We start from the raw sequence: 19,740 nt of genomic DNA, 5'->3' as shown, positions 1-19,740 counted from the left end.
CTAGGGCTTTGAAATGTATCTTTGACCTGTGTGGCTGCTTCTGCAGCCTCACACAATTTTTTAGTGAGATTAAGACAGATCCACTCTGCTCTCAACCACGTGAGACATGATCAGAGAAGACTCTATTCATGTTTTATTAAGTATGAATAAACAATGAGTAACCAACTTATGCATGAGCTTAGTCATTCGAGAGTATATCATTAATTAATTGCTATTATTTATGAGTCATGCTTAATAAATGCTGTTCTCATGATAAATTAAGGACCTGTCCTCTTCTAAGAAGCAGAAGAAATTCTGACTTTGATCTCGGAATTCTGACTTTGATCTCAAAATTCTGACTTTGATCTCCGAATTCTGACTTTGATCTCAAAATTCCAGTGATGGAGGAAGTACTGAAGCTTGGTACTTAAGTAAAAGTACAATTTCCCAGCAAAATATATTCTCAAGTAAAAGTAGAAGTGCTACATCAACGATCCTACTTAAGTAAGTCTGAAGTGCTTACTTTTAAATGTACTTAAAGTATCAAAAGTAAAAGTACTCACGCATCGAATATATATATTTGACTTCCATTGCAAAGGATATATGATCAGGTTAAAATAATCAAAGAAACACGCTTAAAATTAAAATTGACAATGTGTAGGTAATTTAAATTTTGCACCCTGAACCAGTTATGGACAAGTCTGTGTGTCATGAGGCAGGCTGTAGGCATCAAATGAACAGAGAGGCTGGTATAAAACAAATAGGCACTCAGCATTTTTACTGTGTAAGTATTCCTGCTTTAGATTAATGTTATGATTAATGGATGGATTTGTGTTAGCAGACAGTAGCTAACTAGTCAGCTAACTGAGCCAGCGCATCGGCATCATGACTGAGGCGCATAATAGAATCTCGCAGTGTGACACCAACTACATGCAGAGTCTAAGCTCACATCAGTCCAGCACTGTATTCATAAAATCAGTTTGATCTCAAAATTCTGAATTTGATCTCTGAATTCTGACTTTGATCTCAAAAATGTTACTTTCATCTCAGAATCGTGATTTTCATCATTAATTAATTGCTATTATTTATTAGTCATGCTAAATGAATGCTTTTCTCATGATGAATTAAGTACTTATTCATGGTAAATTAAGGCTTAATAAAATGTAGTTATTATAAAGTGCATTCATCTATTTATTCATGCCCTCTAACTATGTATGATTGACTGATTACTTCTCAGCTTCAGTCTTGTTGAGTGTAGTTTCACCAACATCATATCATTACTGTTTTCAAGGTGTAAATAATGAGTGTCAGTCCTCCTTGCAGCAATCCATCCATCCATTATCTGTTCCTGCGTTGTCCTGCAGTGCCGCCCTTGCAGCAATCGCACTGATTAACTTCAGCTGTTTCTAATGAGTATGACAAGGCTCTCCCAGGAAGTGTGGGTTGAAGTCTCAGCAGCAACGGAATCCAGCAGAGTGGCGCAGCCGAAGCGTGCTGGGCCAGAGGTCGATGGATGGAAACTGTCCTCTGCTAGAGAGCATGTCTTGTTGTTTCTGTCAAGTTTTATGCTGTCCTCTTCTAAGAAGCATAATCACTTTGACAAACAAGTCCAGATGCCTTGCTTCAGTCGTCTCTAAGAGTATGACCTGGATGACTGAGAATCTTCATCAAACATGTTCGAGGTGAAAGTCACATGACCATCCTGAGAGACAGAGCTGTGTGGACATAGAGGGTTTAGAGACATTCCATACCCTTCAATTCCATTCAAATTCAAGACGCCCCATGCTGTTCCATCCACTTACATTCAATTCCAAGTACCACGCTGAGTTTTTTTTCAGTGTTTGTCTATTTCAGAGCCTTTCCAAACTGTTCTCAGGTGTCCAGGTGGGTTTAAACAAAAGCATACTGTGTTTCTGCCCGGTTTCGAACCAGGGACCTTTCGCATGTTAGGCGAACGTGATAACCACTACACTACAGAAACCAAGACTACAGCTAGCTTAGAGTCTCTACAACAGCAGGGTAACCTGTGTGAGTTTAGCATCTCTTTAGTTGCCCTGCTCGGCTCACCTGGGATAGGCTCTCCCAGGTGCATTTACGTTACCAGGGGCACAAGGATTTCCCCGGCGCAGTTGTTTGGTTTAGCCCTGAGAGGGGTGCTTAAGAGTGGGTCAACAGGTCGGAGTGGTGCGCAAGGTTATGGTAGTGTTAGTGGGAGGATGCGTAGGTGAGCAGGAGAGTGTGGGCATTGTTGGGAGGCAGTGTGCAGGGCAGGGCAAAGGGGTGACTGAAGGTATTTTGATCGGAGAAGGTTTTTCCTCTTTTTCTCGTCTGCTAACTGTGCTCAGGATGAGCATGGCTCCCCTGTCCAGTTTGGTGTTGGCATTCCTTTACTTGTTTCCATTTTATTTGCAGGTAAATCTGTGCCGGCCAGCGCCTCCATTTGACAGGCAGCTATCACAGAAATTTCGCCACAGCTGAGCGCGTAGTCCCATCGCATCCCAACCATGGCATAGGTTGAATTACATCCAAGCCGGGCTGTGTTCATGATCATATGCTCATTTGAGACTACAAGCCTTCCCTTCACCGTCCATTCTATGCTGTGTACATTATTAGGAATGTGCTCTACAACGAGCAGATCAGAAACACTACAAAAGAAAGTAAGTGCGAGAGTCACAGCATGAGTACACACAGTGTGAACCCCCGAACAGATTCTCCCGCCAGCCAAGCAATCGTCCCCTCACAAACAACAAAAAATTGTTTTTAATCCTGCACTGGTTGGTTGGTTGACGGTGCCAAATTTGCTCCTGCTAAAGTCTTATGTCTTAGTCAGTTGTAGACAGTCCAGACTTTTATGAGCAGTTGTGGTTGGTGAAGAAGTGACAGTTAATCCAAGATCTTTATACAACATGGGCCACGTCAGCAAGCAGACAGACAGCTGAATGCTGAGACCGACAGAGGATTGTACTGCTGGACTTGATGAGAATGAACTTGTTTTGCAAGTTGTTGTGGCCGAGTGGTTAAGGCGATGGACTTGAAATCCATTGGGGTCTCCCTGCCAACAGCGGATGTTTTCATCGCAGTGTTTTTTTCTGCTACATACCATTTCTGATGAGACTTCCACCCCGCACTACCTGCTTAGAACACATGTACCTTATCCATTAGGTCACTAGGGCTTTGACATGTATCTTTGACCTGTGTGGCTGCTTCTGCAGCCTCACACAATTTTTTAGTGAGATTAAGACAGATCCACTCTGCTCTCACCCACATGAGACATGATCAGAGAAGACTCTATTCATGTTTTATTAAGTATGAATAAACAATGAGTAACCAACTTATGCATGAGCTTAGTCATTCGAGAGTATATCATTAATTAATTGCTATTATTTATGAGTCATGCTTAATAAATGCTGTTCTCATGATAAATTAAGGACCTGTCCTCTTCTAAGAAGCAGAAGAAATTCTGACTTTGATCTCGGAATTCTGACTTTGATCTCGGAATTCTGACTTTGATCTTGGAATTCTGACTTTAATCTCAAAATTCTGACTTTGATTTCCGAATTCTGACTTTGATCTCAAAATTCCAGTGATGGAGGAAGTACTGAAGCTTGGTACTTAAGTAAAAGTACAATTTCCCAGCAAAATATATTCTCAAGTAAAAGTAGAAGTGCTACATCAACGATCCTACTTAAGTAAGTCTGAAGTGCTTACTTTTAAATGTACTTAAAGTATCAAAAGTAAAAGTACTCACGCATCGAATATATATATTTGATTTCCATTGCAAAGGATATATGATCAGGTTAAAATAATCAAAGAAACACGCTTAAAATTAAAATTGACAATGTGTAGGTAATTTAAATTTTGCACCCTGAACCAGTTATGGACAAGTCTGTGTGTCATGAGGCAGGCTGTAGGCATCAAATGAACAGAGAGGCTGGTATAAAACAAATAGGCACTCAGCATTTTTACTGTGTAAGTATTCCTGCTTTAGATTAATGTTATGATTAATGGATGGATTTGTGTTAGCAGACAGTAGCTAACTAGTCAGCTAACTGAGCCAGCGCATCGGCATCATGACTGAGGCGCACAATAGAATCTCGCAGTGTGACACCAACTACATGCAGAGTCTAAGCTCACATCAGTCCAGCACTGTATTCATAAAATCAGTTTGATCTCAAAATTCTGAATTTGATCTCTGAATTCTGACTTTGATCTCAAAAATGTTACTTTCATCTCAGAATCGTGATTTTCATCATTAATTAATTGCTATTATTTATTAGTCATGCTAAATGAATGCTTTTCTCATGATGAATTAAGTACTTATTCATGGTAAATTAAGGCTTAATAAAATGTAGTTATTATAAAGTGCATTCATCTATTTATTCATGCCCTCTATGTATGATTGACTGATTACTTCTCAGCTTCAGTCTTGTTGAGTGTAGTTTCACCAACATCATATCATTACTGTTTTCAAGGTGTAAATAATGAGTGTCAGTCCTCCTTGCAGCAATCCATCCATCCATTATCTGTTCCTGCGTTGTCCTGCAGTGCCGCCCTTGCAGCAATCGCACTGATTAACTTCAGCTGTTTCTAATGAGTATGACAAGGCTCTCCCAGGAAGTGTGGGTTGAAGTCTCAGCAGCAACGGAATCCAGCAGAGTGGCGCAGCCGAAGCGTGCTGGGCCAGAGGTCGATGGATGGAAACTGTCCTCTGCTAGAGAGCATGTCTTGTTGTTTCTGTCAAGTTTTATGCTGTCCTCTTCTAAGAAGCATAATCACTTTGACAAACAAGTCCAGATGCCTTGCTTCAGTCGTCTCTAAGAGTATGACCTGGATGACTGAGAATCTTCATCAAACATGTTCCGAGGTGAAAGTCACATGACCATCCTGAGAGACAGAGCTGTGTGGACATAGAGGGTTTAGAGGCATTCCATACCCTTCAATTCCATTCAAATTCAAGACGCCCCATGCTGTTCCATCCACTTACATTCAATTCCAAGTACCACGCTGAGTTTTTTTTCAGTGTTTGTCTATTTCAGAGCCTTTCCAAACTGTTCTCAGGTGTCCAGGTGGGTTTAAACAAAAGCTTACTGTGTTTCTGCCCGGTTTCGAACCAGGGACCTTTCGCGTGTTAGGCGAACGTGATAACCACTACACTACAGAAACCAAGACTACAGCTAGCTTAGAGTCTCTACAACAGCAGGGTAACCTGTGTGAGTTTAGCATCTCTTTAGTTGCCCTGCTCGGCTCACCTGGGATAGGCTCTCCCAGGTGCATTTAAGTTACCAGGGGCACAAGGATTTCCCCGGCGCAGTTGTTTGGTTTAGCCCTGAGAGGGGTGCTTAAGAGTGGGTCAACAGGTCGGAGTGGTGCGCAAGGTTATGGTAGTGTTAGTGGGAGGATGCGTAGGTGAGCAGGAGAGTGTGGGCATTGTTGGGAGGCAGTGTGCAGGGCAGGGCAGAGGGGTGACTGAAGGTATTTTGATCGGAGAAGGTTTTTCCTCTTTTTCTCGTCTGCTAACTGTGCTCAGGATGAGCATGGCTCCCCTGTCCAGTTTGGTGTTGGCATTCCTTTACTTGTTTCCATTTTATTTGCAGGTAAATCTGTGCCGGCCAGCGCCTCCATTTGACAGGCAGCTATCACAGAAATTTCGCCACAGCTGAGCGCGTAGTCCCATCGCATCCCAACCATGGCATAGGTTGAATTACATCCAAGCCGGGCTGTGTTCATGATCATATGCTCATTTGAGACTACAAGCCTTCCCTTCACCGTCCATTCTATGCTGTGTACATTATTAGGAATGTGCTCTACAACGAGCAGATCAGAAACACTACAAAAGAAAGTAAGTGCGAGAGTCACAGCATGAGTACACACAGTGTGAACCCCCGAACAGATTCTCCCGCCAGCCAAGCAATCGTCCCCTCACAAACAACAAAAAATTGTTTTTAATCCTGCACTGGTTGGTTGGTTGACGGTGCCAAATTTGCTCCTGCTAAAGTCTTATGTCTTAGTCAGTTGTAGACAGTCCAGACTTTTATGAGCAGTTGTGGTTGGTGAAGAAGTGACAGTTAATCCAAGATCTTTATACAACATGGGCCACGTCAACAAGCAGACAGACAGCTGAATGCTGAGACCGACAGAGGATTGTACTGCTGGACTTGATGAGAATGAACTTGTTTTGCAAGTTGTTGTGGCCGAGTGGTTAAGGCGATGGACTTGAAATCCATTGGGGTCTCCCTGCCAACAGCGTATGTTTTCATCGCAGTGTTTTTTTCTGCTACATACCATTTCTGATGAGACTTCCACCCCGCACTACCTGCTTAGAACACATGTACCTTATCCATTAGGTCACTAGGGCTTTGACATGTATCTTTGACCTGTGTGGCTGCTTCTGCAGCCTCACACAATTTTTTAGTGAGATTAAGACAGATCCACTCTGCTCTCACCCACATGAGACATGATCAGAGAAGACTCTATTCATGTTTTATTAAGTATGAATAAACAATGAGTAACCAACTTATGCATGAGCTTAGTCATTCGAGAGTATATCATTAATTAATTGCTATTATTTATGAGTCATGCTTAATAAATGCTGTTCTCATGATAAATTAAGGACCTGTCCTCTTCTAAGAAGCAGAAGAAATTCTGACTTTGATCTCGGAATTCTGACTTTGATCTCGGAATTCTGACTTTGATCTTGGAATTCTGACTTTAATCTCAAAATTCTGACTTTGATCTCCGAATTCTGACTTTGATCTCAAAATTCCAGTGATGGAGGAAGTACTGAAGCTTGGTACTTAGGTAAAAGTACAATTTCCCAGCAAAATATATTCTCAAGTAAAAGTAGAAGTGCTACATCAACGATCCTACTTAAGTAAGTCTGAAGTGCTTACTTTTAAATGTACTTAAAGTATCAAAAGTAAAAGTACTCACGCATCGAATATATATATTTGATTTCCATTGCAAAGGATATATGATCAGGTTAAAATAATCAAAGAAACACGCTTAAAATTAAAATTGACAATGTGTAGGTAATTTAAATTTTGCACCCTGAACCAGTTATGGACAAGTCTGTGTGTCATGAGGCAGGCTGTAGGCATCAAATGAACAGAGAGGCTGGTATAAAACAAATAGGCACTCAGCATTTTTACTGTGTAAGTATTCCTGCTTTAGATTAATGTTATGATTAATGGATGGATTTGTGTTAGCAGACAGTAGCTAACTAGTCAGCTAACTGAGCCAGCGCATCGGCATCATGACTGAGGCGCATAATAGAATCTCGCAGTGTGACACCAACTACATGCAGAGTCTAAGCTCACATCAGTCCAGCACTGTATTCATAAAATCAGTTTGATCTCAAAATTCTGAATTTGATCTCTGAATTCTGACTTTGATCTCAAAAATGTTTTCATCATTAATCAATTGCTATCATTTATTAGTCATGCTAAATGAATGCTTTTCTCATGATGAATTAAGTACTTATTCATGGTAAATTAAGGCTTAATAAAATGTAGTTATTATAAAGTGCATTCATCTATTTATTCATGCCCTCTAACTATGTATGATTGACTGATTACTTCTCAGCTTCAGTCTTGTTGAGTGTAGTTTCACCAACATCATATCATTACTGTTTTCAAGGTGTAAATAATGAGTGTCAGTCCTCCTTGCAGCAATCCATCCATCCATTATCTGTTCCTGCGTTGTCCTGCAGTGCCGCCCTTGCAGCAATCGCACTGATTAACTTCAGCTGTTTCTAATGAGTATGACAAGGCTCTCCCAGGAAGTGTGGGTTGAAGTCTCAGCAGCAACGGAATCCAGCAGAGTGGCGCAGCCGAAGCGTGCTGGGCCAGAGGTCGATGGATGGAAACTGTCCTCTGCTAGAGAGCATGTCTTGTTGTTTCTGTCAAGTTTTATGCTGTCCTCTTCTAAGAAGCATAATCACTTTGACAAACAAGTCCAGATGCCTTGCTTCAGTCGTCTCTAAGAGTATGACCTGGATGACTGAGAATCTTCATCAAACATGTTCCGAGGTGAAAGTCACATGACCATCCTGAGAGACAGAGCTGTGTGGACATAGAGGGTTTAGAGGCATTCCATACCCTTCAATTCCATTCAAATTCAAGACGCCCCATGCTGTTCCATCCACTTACATTCAATTCCAAGTACCACGCTGAGTTTTTTTTCAGTGTTTGTCTATTTCAGAGCCTTTCCAAACTGTTCTCAGGTGTCCAGGTGGGTTTAAACAAAAGCTTACTGTGTTTCTGCCCGGTTTCGAACCAGGGACCTTTCGCGTGTTAGGCGAACGTGATAACCACTACACTACAGAAACCAAGACTACAGCTAGCTTAGAGTCTCTACAACAGCAGGGTAACCTGTGTGAGTTTAGCATCTCTTTAGTTGCCCTGCTCGGCTCACCTGGGATAGGCTCTCCCAGGTGCATTTAAGTTACCAGGGGCACAAGGATTTCCCCGGCGCAGTTGTTTGGTTTAGCCCTGAGAGGGGTGCTTAAGAGTGGGTCAACAGGTCGGAGTGGTGCGCAAGGTTATGGTAGTGTTAGTGGGAGGATGCGTAGGTGAGCAGGAGAGTGTGGGCATTGTTGGGAGGCAGTGTGCAGGGCAGGGCAGAGGGGTGACTGAAGGTATTTTGATCGGAGAAGGTTTTTCCTCTTTTTCTCGTCTGCTAACTGTGCTCAGGATGAGCATGGCTCCCCTGTCCAGTTTGGTGTTGGCATTCCTTTACTTGTTTCCATTTTATTTGCAGGTAAATCTGTGCCGGCCAGCGCCTCCATTTGACAGGCAGCTATCACAGAAATTTCGCCACAGCTGAGCGCGTAGTCCCATCGCATCCCAACCATGGCATAGGTTGAATTACATCCAAGCCGGGCTGTGTTCATGATCATATGCTCATTTGAGACTACAAGCCTTCCCTTCACCGTCCATTCTATGCTGTGTACATTATTAGGAATGTGCTCTACAACGAGCAGATCAGAAACACTACAAAAGAAAGTAAGTGCGAGAGTCACAGCATGAGTACACACAGTGTGAACCCCCGAACAGATTCTCCCGCCAGCCAAGCAATCGTCCCCTCACAAACAACAAAAAATTGTTTTTAATCCTGCACTGGTTGGTTGGTTGACGGTGCCAAATTTGCTCCTGCTAAAGTCTTATGTCTTAGTCAGTTGTAGACAGTCCAGACTTTTATGAGCAGTTGTGGTTGGTGAAGAAGTGACAGTTAATCCAAGATCTTTATACAACATGGGCCACGTCAACAAGCAGACAGACAGCTGAATGCTGAGACCGACAGAGGATTGTACTGCTGGACTTGATGAGAATGAACTTGTTTTGCAAGTTGTTGTGGCCGAGTGGTTAAGGCGATGGACTTGAAATCCATTGGGGTCTCCCTGCCAACAGCGTATGTTTTCATCGCAGTGTTTTTTTCTGCTACATACCATTTCTGATGAGACTTCCACCCCGCACTACCTGCTTAGAACACATGTACCTTATCCATTAGGTCACTAGGGCTTTGACATGTATCTTTGACCTGTGTGGCTGCTTCTGCAGCCTCACACAATTTTTTAGTGAGATTAAGACAGATCCACTCTGCTCTCACCCACATGAGACATGATCAGAGAAGACTCTATTCATGTTTTATTAAGTATGAATAAACAATGAGTAACCAACTTATGCATGAGCTTAGTCATTCGAGAGTATATCATTAATTAATTGCTATTATTTATGAGTCATGCTTAATAAATGCTGTTCTCATGATAAATTAAGGACCTGTCCTCTTCTAAGAAGCAGAAGAAATTCTGACTTTGATCTCGGAATTCTGACTTTGATCTCGGAATTCTGACTTTGATCTTGGAATTCTGACTTTAATCTCAAAATTCTGACTTTGATCTCCGAATTCTGACTTTGATCTCAAAATTCCAGTGATGGAGGAAGTACTGAAGCTTGGTACTTAGGTAAAAGTACAATTTCCCAGCAAAATATATTCTCAAGTAAAAGTAGAAGTGCTACATCAACGATCCTACTTAAGTAAGTCTGAAGTGCTTACTTTTAAATGTACTTAAAGTATCAAAAGTAAAAGTACTCACGCATCGAATATATATATTTGATTTCCATTGCAAAGGATATATGATCAGGTTAAAATAATCAAAGAAACACGCTTAAAATTAAAATTGACAATGTGTAGGTAATTTAAATTTTGCACCCTGAACCAGTTATGGACAAGTCTGTGTGTCATGAGGCAGGCTGTAGGCATCAAATGAACAGAGAGGCTGGTATAAAACAAATAGGCACTCAGCATTTTTACTGTGTAAGTATTCCTGCTTTAGATTAATGTTATGATTAATGGATGGATTTGTGTTAGCAGACAGTAGCTAACTAGTCAGCTAACTGAGCCAGCGCATCGGCATCATGACTGAGGCGCATAATAGAATCTCGCAGTGTGACACCAACTACATGCAGAGTCTAAGCTCACATCAGTCCAGCACTGTATTCATAAAATCAGTTTGATCTCAAAATTCTGAATTTGATCTCTGAATTCTGACTTTGATCTCAAAAATGTTTTCATCATTAATCAATTGCTATCATTTATTAGTCATGCTAAATGAATGCTTTTCTCATGATGAATTAAGTACTTATTCATGGTAAATTAAGGCTTAATAAAATGTAGTTATTATAAAGTGCATTCATCTATTTATTCATGCCCTCTAACTATGTATGATTGACTGATTACTTCTCAGCTTCAGTCTTGTTGAGTGTAGTTTCACCAACATCATATCATTACTGTTTTCAAGGTGTAAATAATGAGTGTCAGTCCTCCTTGCAGCAATCCATCCATCCATTATCTGTTCCTGCGTTGTCCTGCAGTGCCGCCCTTGCAGCAATCGCACTGATTAACTTCAGCTGTTTCTAATGAGTATGACAAGGCTCTCCCAGGAAGTGTGGGTTGAAGTCTCAGCAGCAACGGAATCCAGCAGAGTGGCGCAGCCGAAGCGTGCTGGGCCAGAGGTCGATGGATGGAAACTGTCCTCTGCTAGAGAGCATGTCTTGTTGTTTCTGTCAAGTTTTATGCTGTCCTCTTCTAAGAAGCATAATCACTTTGACAAACAAGTCCAGATGCCTTGCTTCAGTCGTCTCTAAGAGTATGACCTGGATGACTGAGAATCTTCATCAAACATGTTCCGAGGTGAAAGTCACATGACCATCCTGAGAGACAGAGCTGTGTGGACATAGAGGGTTTAGAGACATTCCATACCCTTCAATTCCATTCAAATTCAAGACGCCCCATGCTGTTCCATCCACTTACATTCAATTCCAAGTACCACGCTGAGTTTTTTTTCAGTGTTTGTCTATTTCAGAGCCTTTCCAAACTGTTCTCAGGTGTCCAGGTGGGTTTAAACAAAAGCATACTGTGTTTCTGCCCGGTTTCGAACCAGGGACCTTTCGCGTGTTAGGCGAACGTGATAACCACTACACTACAGAAACCAAGACTACAGCTAGCTTAGAGTCTCTACAACAGCAGGGTAACCTGTGTGAGTTTAGCATCTCTTTAGTTGCCCTGCTCGGCTCACCTGGGATAGGCTCTCCCAGGTGCATTTACGTTACCAGGGGCACAAGGATTTCCCCGGCGCAGTTGTTTGGTTTAGCCCTGAGAGGGGTGCTTAAGAGTGGGTCAACAGGTCGGAGTGGTGCGCAAGGTTATGGTAGTGTTAGTGGGAGGATGCGTAGGTGAGCAGGAGAGTGTGGGCATTGTTGGGAGGCAGTGTGCAGGGCAGGGCAGAGGGGTGACTGAAGGTATTTTGATCGGAGAAGGTTTTTCCTCTTTCTCTCGTCTGCTAACTGTGCTCAGGATGAGCATGGCTCCCCTGTCCAGTTTGGTGTTGGCATTCCTTTACTTGTTTCCATTTTATTTGCAGGTAAATCTGTGCCGGCCAGCGCCTCCATTTGACAGGCAGCTATCACAGAAATTTCGCCACAGCTGAGCGCGTAGTCCCATCGCATCCCAACCATGGCATAGGTTGAATTACATCCAAGCCGGGCTGTGTTCATGATCATATGCTCATTTGAGACTACAAGCCTTCCCTTCACCATCCATTCTATGCTGTGTACATTATTAGGAATGTGCTCTACAACGAGCAGATCAGAAACACTACAAAAGAAAGTAAGTGCGAGAGTCACAGCATGAGTACACACAGTGTGAACCCCCGAACAGATTCTCCCGCCAGCCAAGCAATCGTCCCCTCACAAACAACAAAAAATTGTTTTTAATCCTGCACTGGTTGGTTGGTTGACGGTGCCAAATTTGCTCCTGCTAAAGTCTTATGTCTTAGTCAGTTGTAGACAGTCCAGACTTTTATGAGCAGTTGTGGTTGGTGAAGAAGTGACAGTTAATCCAAGATCTTTATACAACATGGGCCACGTCAACAAGCAGACAGACAGCTGAATGCTGAGACCGACAGAGGATTGTACTGCTGGACTTGATGAGAATGAACTTGTTTTGCAAGTTGTTGTGGCCGAGTGGTTAAGGCGATGGACTTGAAATCCATTGGGGTCTCCCTGCCAACAGCGTATGGTTTCATCGCAGTGTTTTTTTCTGCTACATACCATTTCTGATGAGACTTCCACCCCGCACTTCCTGCTTAGAACACATGTACCTTATCCATTAGGTCACTAGGGCTTTGACATGTATCTTTGACCTGTGTGGCTGCTTCTGCAGCCTCACACAATTTTTTAGTGAGATTAAGACAGATCCACTCTGCTCTCACCCACGTGAGACATGATCAGAGAAGACTCTATTCATGTTTTATTAAGTATGAATAAACAATGAGTAACCAACTTATGCATGAGCTTAGTCATTCGAGAGTATATCATTAATTAATTGCTATTATTTATGAGTCATGCTTAATAAATGCTGTTCTCATGATAAATTAAGGACCTGTCCTCTTCTAAGAAGCAGAAGAAATTCTGACTTTGATCTCGGAATTCTGACTTTGATCTTGGAATTCTGACTTTGATCTTGGAATTCTGACTTTAATCTCAAAATTCTGACTTTGATCTCCGAATTCTGACTTTGATCTCAAAATTCCAGTGATGGAGGAAGTACTGAAGCTTGGTACTTAAGTAAAAGTACAATTTCCCAGCAAAATATATTCTCAAGTAAAAGTAGAAGTGCTACATCAACGATCCTACTTAAGTAAGTCTGAAGTGCTTACTTTTAAATGTACTTAAAGTATCAAAAGTAAAAGTACTCACGCATCGAATATATATATTTGATTTCCATTGCAAAGGATATATGATCAGGTTAAAATAATCAAAGAAACACGCTTAAAATTAAAATTGACAATGTGTAGGTAATTTAAATTTTGCACCCTGAACCAGTTATGGACAAGTCTGTGTGTCATGAGGCAGGCTGTAGGCATCAAATGAACAGAGAGGCTGGTATAAAACAAATAGGCACTCAGCATTTTTACTGTGTAAGTATTCCTGCTTTAGATTAATGTTATGATTAATGGATGGATTTGTGTTAGCAGACAGTAGCTAACTAGTCAGCTAACTGAGCCAGCGCATCGGCATCATGACTGAGGCGCACAATAGAATCTCGCAGTGTGACACCAACTACATGCAGAGTCTAAGCTCACATCAGTCCAGCACTGTATTCATAAAATCAGTTTGATCTCAAAATTCTGAATTTGATCTCTGAATTCTGACTTTGATCTCAAAAATGTTACTTTCATCTCAGAATCGTGATTTTCATCATTAATTAATTGCTATTATTTATTAGTCATGCTAAATGAATGCTTTTCTCATGATGAATTAAGTACTTATTCATGGTAAATTAAGGCTTAATAAAATGTAGTTATTATAAAGTGCATTCATCTATTTATTCATGCCCTCTATGTATGATTGACTGATTACTTCTCAGCTTCAGTCTTGTTGAGTGTAGTTTCACCAACATCATATCATTACTGTTTTCAAGGTGTAAATAATGAGTGTCAGTCCTCCTTGCAGCAATCCATCCATCCATTATCTGTTCCTGCGTTGTCCTGCAGTGCCGCCCTTGCAGCAATCGCACTGATTAACTTCAGCTGTTTCTAATGAGTATGACAAGGCTCTCCCAGGAAGTGTGGGTTGAAGTCTCAGCAGCAACGGAATCCAGCAGAGTGGCGCAGCCGAAGCGTGCTGGGCCAGAGGTCGATGGATGGAAACTGTCCTCTGCTAGAGAGCATGTCTTGTTGTTTCTGTCAAGTTTTATGCTGTCCTCTTCTAAGAAGCATAATCACTTTGACAAACAAGTCCAGATGCCTTGCTTCAGTCGTCTCTAAGAGTATGACCTGGATGACTGAGAATCTTCATCAAACATGTTCCGAGGTGAAAGTCACATGACCATCCTGAGAGACAGAGCTGTGTGGACATAGAGGGTTTAGAGGCATTCCATACCCTTCAATTCCATTCAAATTCAAGACGCCCCATGCTGTTCCATCCACTTACATTCAATTCCAAGTACCACGCTGAGTTTTTTTTCAGTGTTTGTCTATTTCAGAGCCTTTCCAAACTGTTCTCAGGTGTCCAGGTGGGTTTAAACAAAAGCTTACTGTGTTTCTGCCCGGTTTCGAACCAGGGACCTTTCGCGTGTTAGGCGAACGTGATAACCACTACACTACAGAAACCAAGACTACAGCTAGCTTAGAGTCTCTACAACAGCAGGGTAACCTGTGTGAGTTTAGCATCTCTTTAGTTGCCCTGCTCGGCTCACCTGGGATAGGCTCTCCCAGGTGCATTTAAGTTACCAGGGGCACAAGGATTTCCCCGGCGCAGTTGTTTGGTTTAGCCCTGAGAGGGGTGCTTAAGAGTGGGTCAACAGGTCGGAGTGGTGCGCAAGGTTATGGTAGTGTTAGTGGGAGGATGCGTAGGTGAGCAGGAGAGTGTGGGCATTGTTGGGAGGCAGTGTGCAGGGCAGGGCAGAGGGGTGACTGAAGGTATTTTGATCGGAGAAGGTTTTCCTCTTTTTCTCGTCTGCTAACTGTGCTCAGGATGAGCATGGCTCCCCTGTCCAGTTTGGTGTTGGCATTCCTTTACTTGTTTCCATTTTATTTGCAGGTAATCTGTGCCGGCCAGCGCCTCCATTTGACAGGCAGCTATCACAGAAATTTCGCCACAGCTGAGCGCGTAGTCCCATCGCATCCCAACCATGGCATAGGTTGAATTACATCCAAGCCGGGCTGTGTTCATGATCATATGCTCATTTGAGACTACAAGCCTTCCCTTCACCGTCCATTCTATGCTGTGTACATTATTAGGAATGTGCTCTACAACGAGCAGATCAGAAACACTACAAAAGAAAGTAAGTGCGAGAGTCACAGCATGAGTACACACAGTGTGAACCCCCGAACAGATTCTCCCGCCAGCCAAGCAATCGTCCCCTCACAAACAACAAAAAATTGTTTTTAATCCTGCACTGGTTGGTTGGTTGACGGTGCCAAATTTGCTCCTGCTAAAGTCTTATGTCTTAGTCAGTTGTAGACAGTCCAGACTTTTATGAGCAGTTGTGGTTGGTGAAGAAGTGACAGTTAATCCAAGATCTTTATACAACATGGGCCACGTCAACAAGCAGACAGACAGCTGAATGCTGAGACCGACAGAGGATTGTACTGCTGGACTTGATGAGAATGAACTTGTTTTGCAAGTTGTTGTGGCCGAGTGGTTAAGGCGATGGACTTGAAATCCATTGGGGTCTCCCTGCCAACAGCGTATGTTTTCATCGCAGTGTTTTTTTCTGCTACATACCATTTCTGATGAGACTTCCACCCCGCACTACCTGCTTAGAACACATGTACCTTATCCATTAGGTCACTAGGGCTTTGACATGTATCTTTGACCTGTGTGGCTGCTTCTGCAGCCTCACACAATTTTTTAGTGAGATTAAGACAGATCCACTCTGCTCTCACCCACATGAGACATGATCAGAGAAGACTCTATTCATGTTTTATTAAGTATGAATAAACAATGAGTAACCAACTTATGCATGAGCTTAGTCATTCGAGAGTATATCATTAATTAATTGCTATTATTTATGAGTCATGCTTAATAAATGCTGTTCTCATGATAAATTAAGGACCTGTCCTCTTCTAAGAAGCAGAAGAAATTCTGACTTTGATCTCGGAATTCTGACTTTGATCTCGGAATTCTGACTTTGATCTTGGAATTCTGACTTTAATCTCAAAATTCTGACTTTGATCTCCGAATTCTGACTTTGATCTCAAAATTCCAGTGATGGAGGAAGTACTGAAGCTTGGTACTTAGGTAAAAGTACAATTTCCCAGCAAAATATATTCTCAAGTAAAAGTAGAAGTGCTACATCAACGATCCTACTTAAGTAAGTCTGAAGTGCTTACTTTTAAATGTACTTAAAGTATCAAAAGTAAAAGTACTCACGCATCGAATATATATATTTGATTTCCATTGCAAAGGATATATGATCAGGTTAAAATAATCAAAGAAACACGCTTAAAATTAAAATTGACAATGTGTAGGTAATTTAAATTTTGCACCCTGAACCAGTTATGGACAAGTCTGTGTGTCATGAGGCAGGCTGTAGGCATCAAATGAACAGAGAGGCTGGTATAAAACAAATAGGCACTCAGCATTTTTACTGTGTAAGTATTCCTGCTTTAGATTAATGTTATGATTAATGGATGGATTTGTGTTAGCAGACAGTAGCTAACTAGTCAGCTAACTGAGCCAGCGCATCGGCATCATGACTGAGGCGCATAATAGAATCTCGCAGTGTGACACCAACTACATGCAGAGTCTAAGCTCACATCAGTCCAGCACTGTATTCATAAAATCAGTTTGATCTCAAAATTCTGAATTTGATCTCTGAATTCTGACTTTGATCTCAAAAATGTTTTCATCATTAATTAATTGCTATCATTTATTAGTCATGCTAAATGAATGCTTTTCTCATGATGAATTAAGTACTTATTCATGGTAAATTAAGGCTTAATAAAATGTAGTTATTATAAAGTGCATTCATCTATTTATTCATGCCCTCTAACTATGTATGATTGACTGATTACTTCTCAGCTTCAGTCTTGTTGAGTGTAGTTTCACCAACATCATATCATTACTGTTTTCAAGGTGTAAATAATGAGTGTCAGTCCTCCTTGCAGCAATCCATCCATCCATTATCTGTTCCTGCGTTGTCCTGCAGTGCCGCCCTTGCAGCAATCGCACTGATTAACTTCAGCTGTTTCTAATGAGTATGACAAGGCTCTCCCAGGAAGTGTGGGTTGAAGTCTCAGCAGCAACGGAATCCAGCAGAGTGGCGCAGCCGAAGCGTGCTGGGCCAGAGGTCGATGGATGGAAACTGTCCTCTGCTAGAGAGCATGTCTTGTTGTTTCTGTCAAGTTTTATGCTGTCCTCTTCTAAGAAGCATAATCACTTTGACAAACAAGTCCAGATGCCTTGCTTCAGTCGTCTCTAAGAGTATGACCTGGATGACTGAGAATCTTCATCAAACATGTTCCGAGGTGAAAGTCACATGACCATCCTGAGAGACAGAGCTGTGTGGACATAGAGGGTTTAGAGACATTCCATACCCTTCAATTCCATTCAAATTCAAGACGCCCCATGCTGTTCATCCACTTACATTCAATTCCAAGTACCACGCTGAGTTTTTTTCAGGTTTTGTCTATTTCAGAGCCTTTCCAAACTGTTCTCAGGTGTCCAGGTGGGTTTAAACAAAAGCATACTGTGTTTCTGCCCGGTTTCGAACCAGGGACCTTTCGCGTGTTAGGCGAACGTGATAACCACTACACTACAGAAACCAAGACTACAGCTAGCTTAGAGTCTCTACAACAGCAGGGGACCCTGTGTGAGTTTAGCATACTCTTTAGTTGCCCTGCTCGGCTCACCTGGGATAGGCTCTCCCAGGTGCATTTACTTTACCAGGGGCACAAGGATTTCCCGGCGCAGTTGTTTTGGTTTAGCCCTGAGAGGGGTGCTTAAGAGTGGGTCAACAGGTCGGAGTGGTGCGCAAGGTTATGGTAGTGTTAGTGGGAGGATGCGTAGGTGAGCAGGAAGAGTGTGGGCATTGTTGGGAGGCAGTGTGCAGGGCAGGGCAGAGGGGTGACTGAAGTATTTGATCGGAGAAGGTTTTTCCTCTTCTGCTTTCTCTCGTCTGCTAACTGTGCTCAGGATGAGCATGGCTCCCCTGTCCAGTTGGTGTGGCATTCCGTTTACCCCCCCGTTGTTTCCATTTTATTTGCAGGTAAATCTGTGCCGGCCAGACGGCCTCTATTTGACAGGCATCGATCACAGAAATTTCGCCACAGCTGAGCGCGTAGTCCCATCGCATCCAACCATGGGCATAGGTTGAATTACATCCAAGCCGGGCTGTGTCCATGATCATATGCTCATTAGACTACAAGCTTCCCTTCAACATCCCTTCTATGCTGTGTACATTATTAGGAATGTGCTCTACAACGAGCAGATCAGAAACACCTACAAAAGAAAGTAAGGTGCGAGAGTCACAGCATGATGTACCACCACAGTGTGGAACCCCTCGAACAGATTCTCCCGCCAGCCAAGCAATCGTCCCCTCACAAACAACAAAAAATTGTTTTTAATCCTGCACTGGTTGGTTGGTTGACGGTGCCAAATTTGCTCCTGCTAAAGTCTTATGTCTTAGTCAGTTGTAGACAGTCCAGACTTTATGAGCAGTTGTGGTTGGTGAAGAAGTGACAGTTAATCCAAGATCTTTATACAACATGGGCCACGTCAACAAGCAGACAGACAGCTGAATGCTGAGACCGACAGAGGATTGTACTGCTGGACTTGATGAGAATGAACTTGTTTTGCAAGTTGTTGTGGCCGAGTGGTTAAGGCGATGGACTTGAAATCCATTGGGGTCTCCCTGCCAACAGCGTATGTTTTCATCGCAGTGTTTTTTTCTGCTACATACCATTTCTGATGAGACTTCCACCCCGCACTTCCTGCTTAGAACACATGTACCTTATCCATTAGGTCACTAGGGCTTTGACATGTATCTTTGACCTGTGTGGCTGCTTCTGCAGCCTCACACAATTTTTTAGTGAGATTAAGACAGATCCACTCTGCTCTCACCCACGTGAGACATGATCAGAGAAGACTCTATTCATGTTTTATTAAGTATGAATAAACAATGAGTAACCAACTTATGCATGAGCTTAGTCATTCGAGAGTATATCATTAATTAATTGCTATTATTTATGAGTCATGCTTAATAAATGCTGTTCTCATGATAAATTAAGGACCTGTCCTCTTCTAAGAAGCAGAAGAAATTCTGACTTTGATCTCGGAATTCTGACTTTGATCTCGGAATTCTGACTTTGATCTTGGAATTCTGACTTTAATCTCAAAATTCTGACTTTGATCTCCGAATTCTGACTTTGATCTCAAAATTCCAGTGATGGAGGAAGTACTGAAGCTTGGTACTTAAGTAAAAGTACAATTTCCCAGCAAAATATATTCTCAAGTAAAAGTAGAAGTGCTACATCAACGATCCTACTTAAGTAAGTCTGAAGTGCTTACTTTTAAATGTACTTAAAGTATCAAAAGTAAAAGTACTCACGCATCGAATATATATATTTGATTTCCATTGCAAAGGATATATGATCAGGTTAAAATAATCAAAGAAACACGCTTAAAATTAAAATTGACAATGTGTAGGTAATTTAAATTTTGCACCCTGAACCAGTTATGGACAAGTCTGTGTGTC

General features: G+C 42.0%; 6 non-coding genes across 6 annotated transcripts; all 6 read right to left on the bottom strand.

Annotated features, from left to right (window-relative positions):
- Positions 1-1,887: 1,887 nt before the first annotated feature.
- Positions 1,888-1,960, bottom strand: trnav-aac (transfer RNA valine (anticodon AAC)). The gene has a single exon. It is a non-coding gene; the product is annotated as a tRNA-Val (tRNA).
- A 3,109-nt stretch (positions 1,961-5,069) lies between these two features.
- trnav-aac (transfer RNA valine (anticodon AAC)) lies at positions 5,070-5,142 on the bottom strand. The gene has a single exon. It is a non-coding gene; the product is annotated as a tRNA-Val (tRNA).
- Positions 5,143-8,232: 3,090 nt separating this feature from the next.
- On the bottom strand, positions 8,233-8,305 carry trnav-aac (transfer RNA valine (anticodon AAC)). The gene has a single exon. It is a non-coding gene; the product is annotated as a tRNA-Val (tRNA).
- A 3,090-nt stretch (positions 8,306-11,395) lies between these two features.
- Positions 11,396-11,468, bottom strand: trnav-aac (transfer RNA valine (anticodon AAC)). Its single transcript has one exon. It is a non-coding gene; the product is annotated as a tRNA-Val (tRNA).
- A 3,109-nt stretch (positions 11,469-14,577) lies between these two features.
- trnav-aac (transfer RNA valine (anticodon AAC)) lies at positions 14,578-14,650 on the bottom strand. The gene has a single exon. It is a non-coding gene; the product is annotated as a tRNA-Val (tRNA).
- Positions 14,651-17,736: 3,086 nt separating this feature from the next.
- On the bottom strand, positions 17,737-17,809 carry trnav-aac (transfer RNA valine (anticodon AAC)). The gene has a single exon. It is a non-coding gene; the product is annotated as a tRNA-Val (tRNA).
- Between the last annotated feature and the right edge of the window lie 1,931 nt (positions 17,810-19,740).

Source organism: Parambassis ranga, chromosome 20, assembly GCF_900634625.1.
Source record: "Parambassis ranga chromosome 20, fParRan2.1, whole genome shotgun sequence".
NCBI classification, from domain to species: Eukaryota; Metazoa; Chordata; class Actinopteri; family Ambassidae; genus Parambassis; species Parambassis ranga.
Note: the sequence above shows the minus strand (reverse complement) of the source record. Positions and strands in the feature narration are given on the sequence as shown.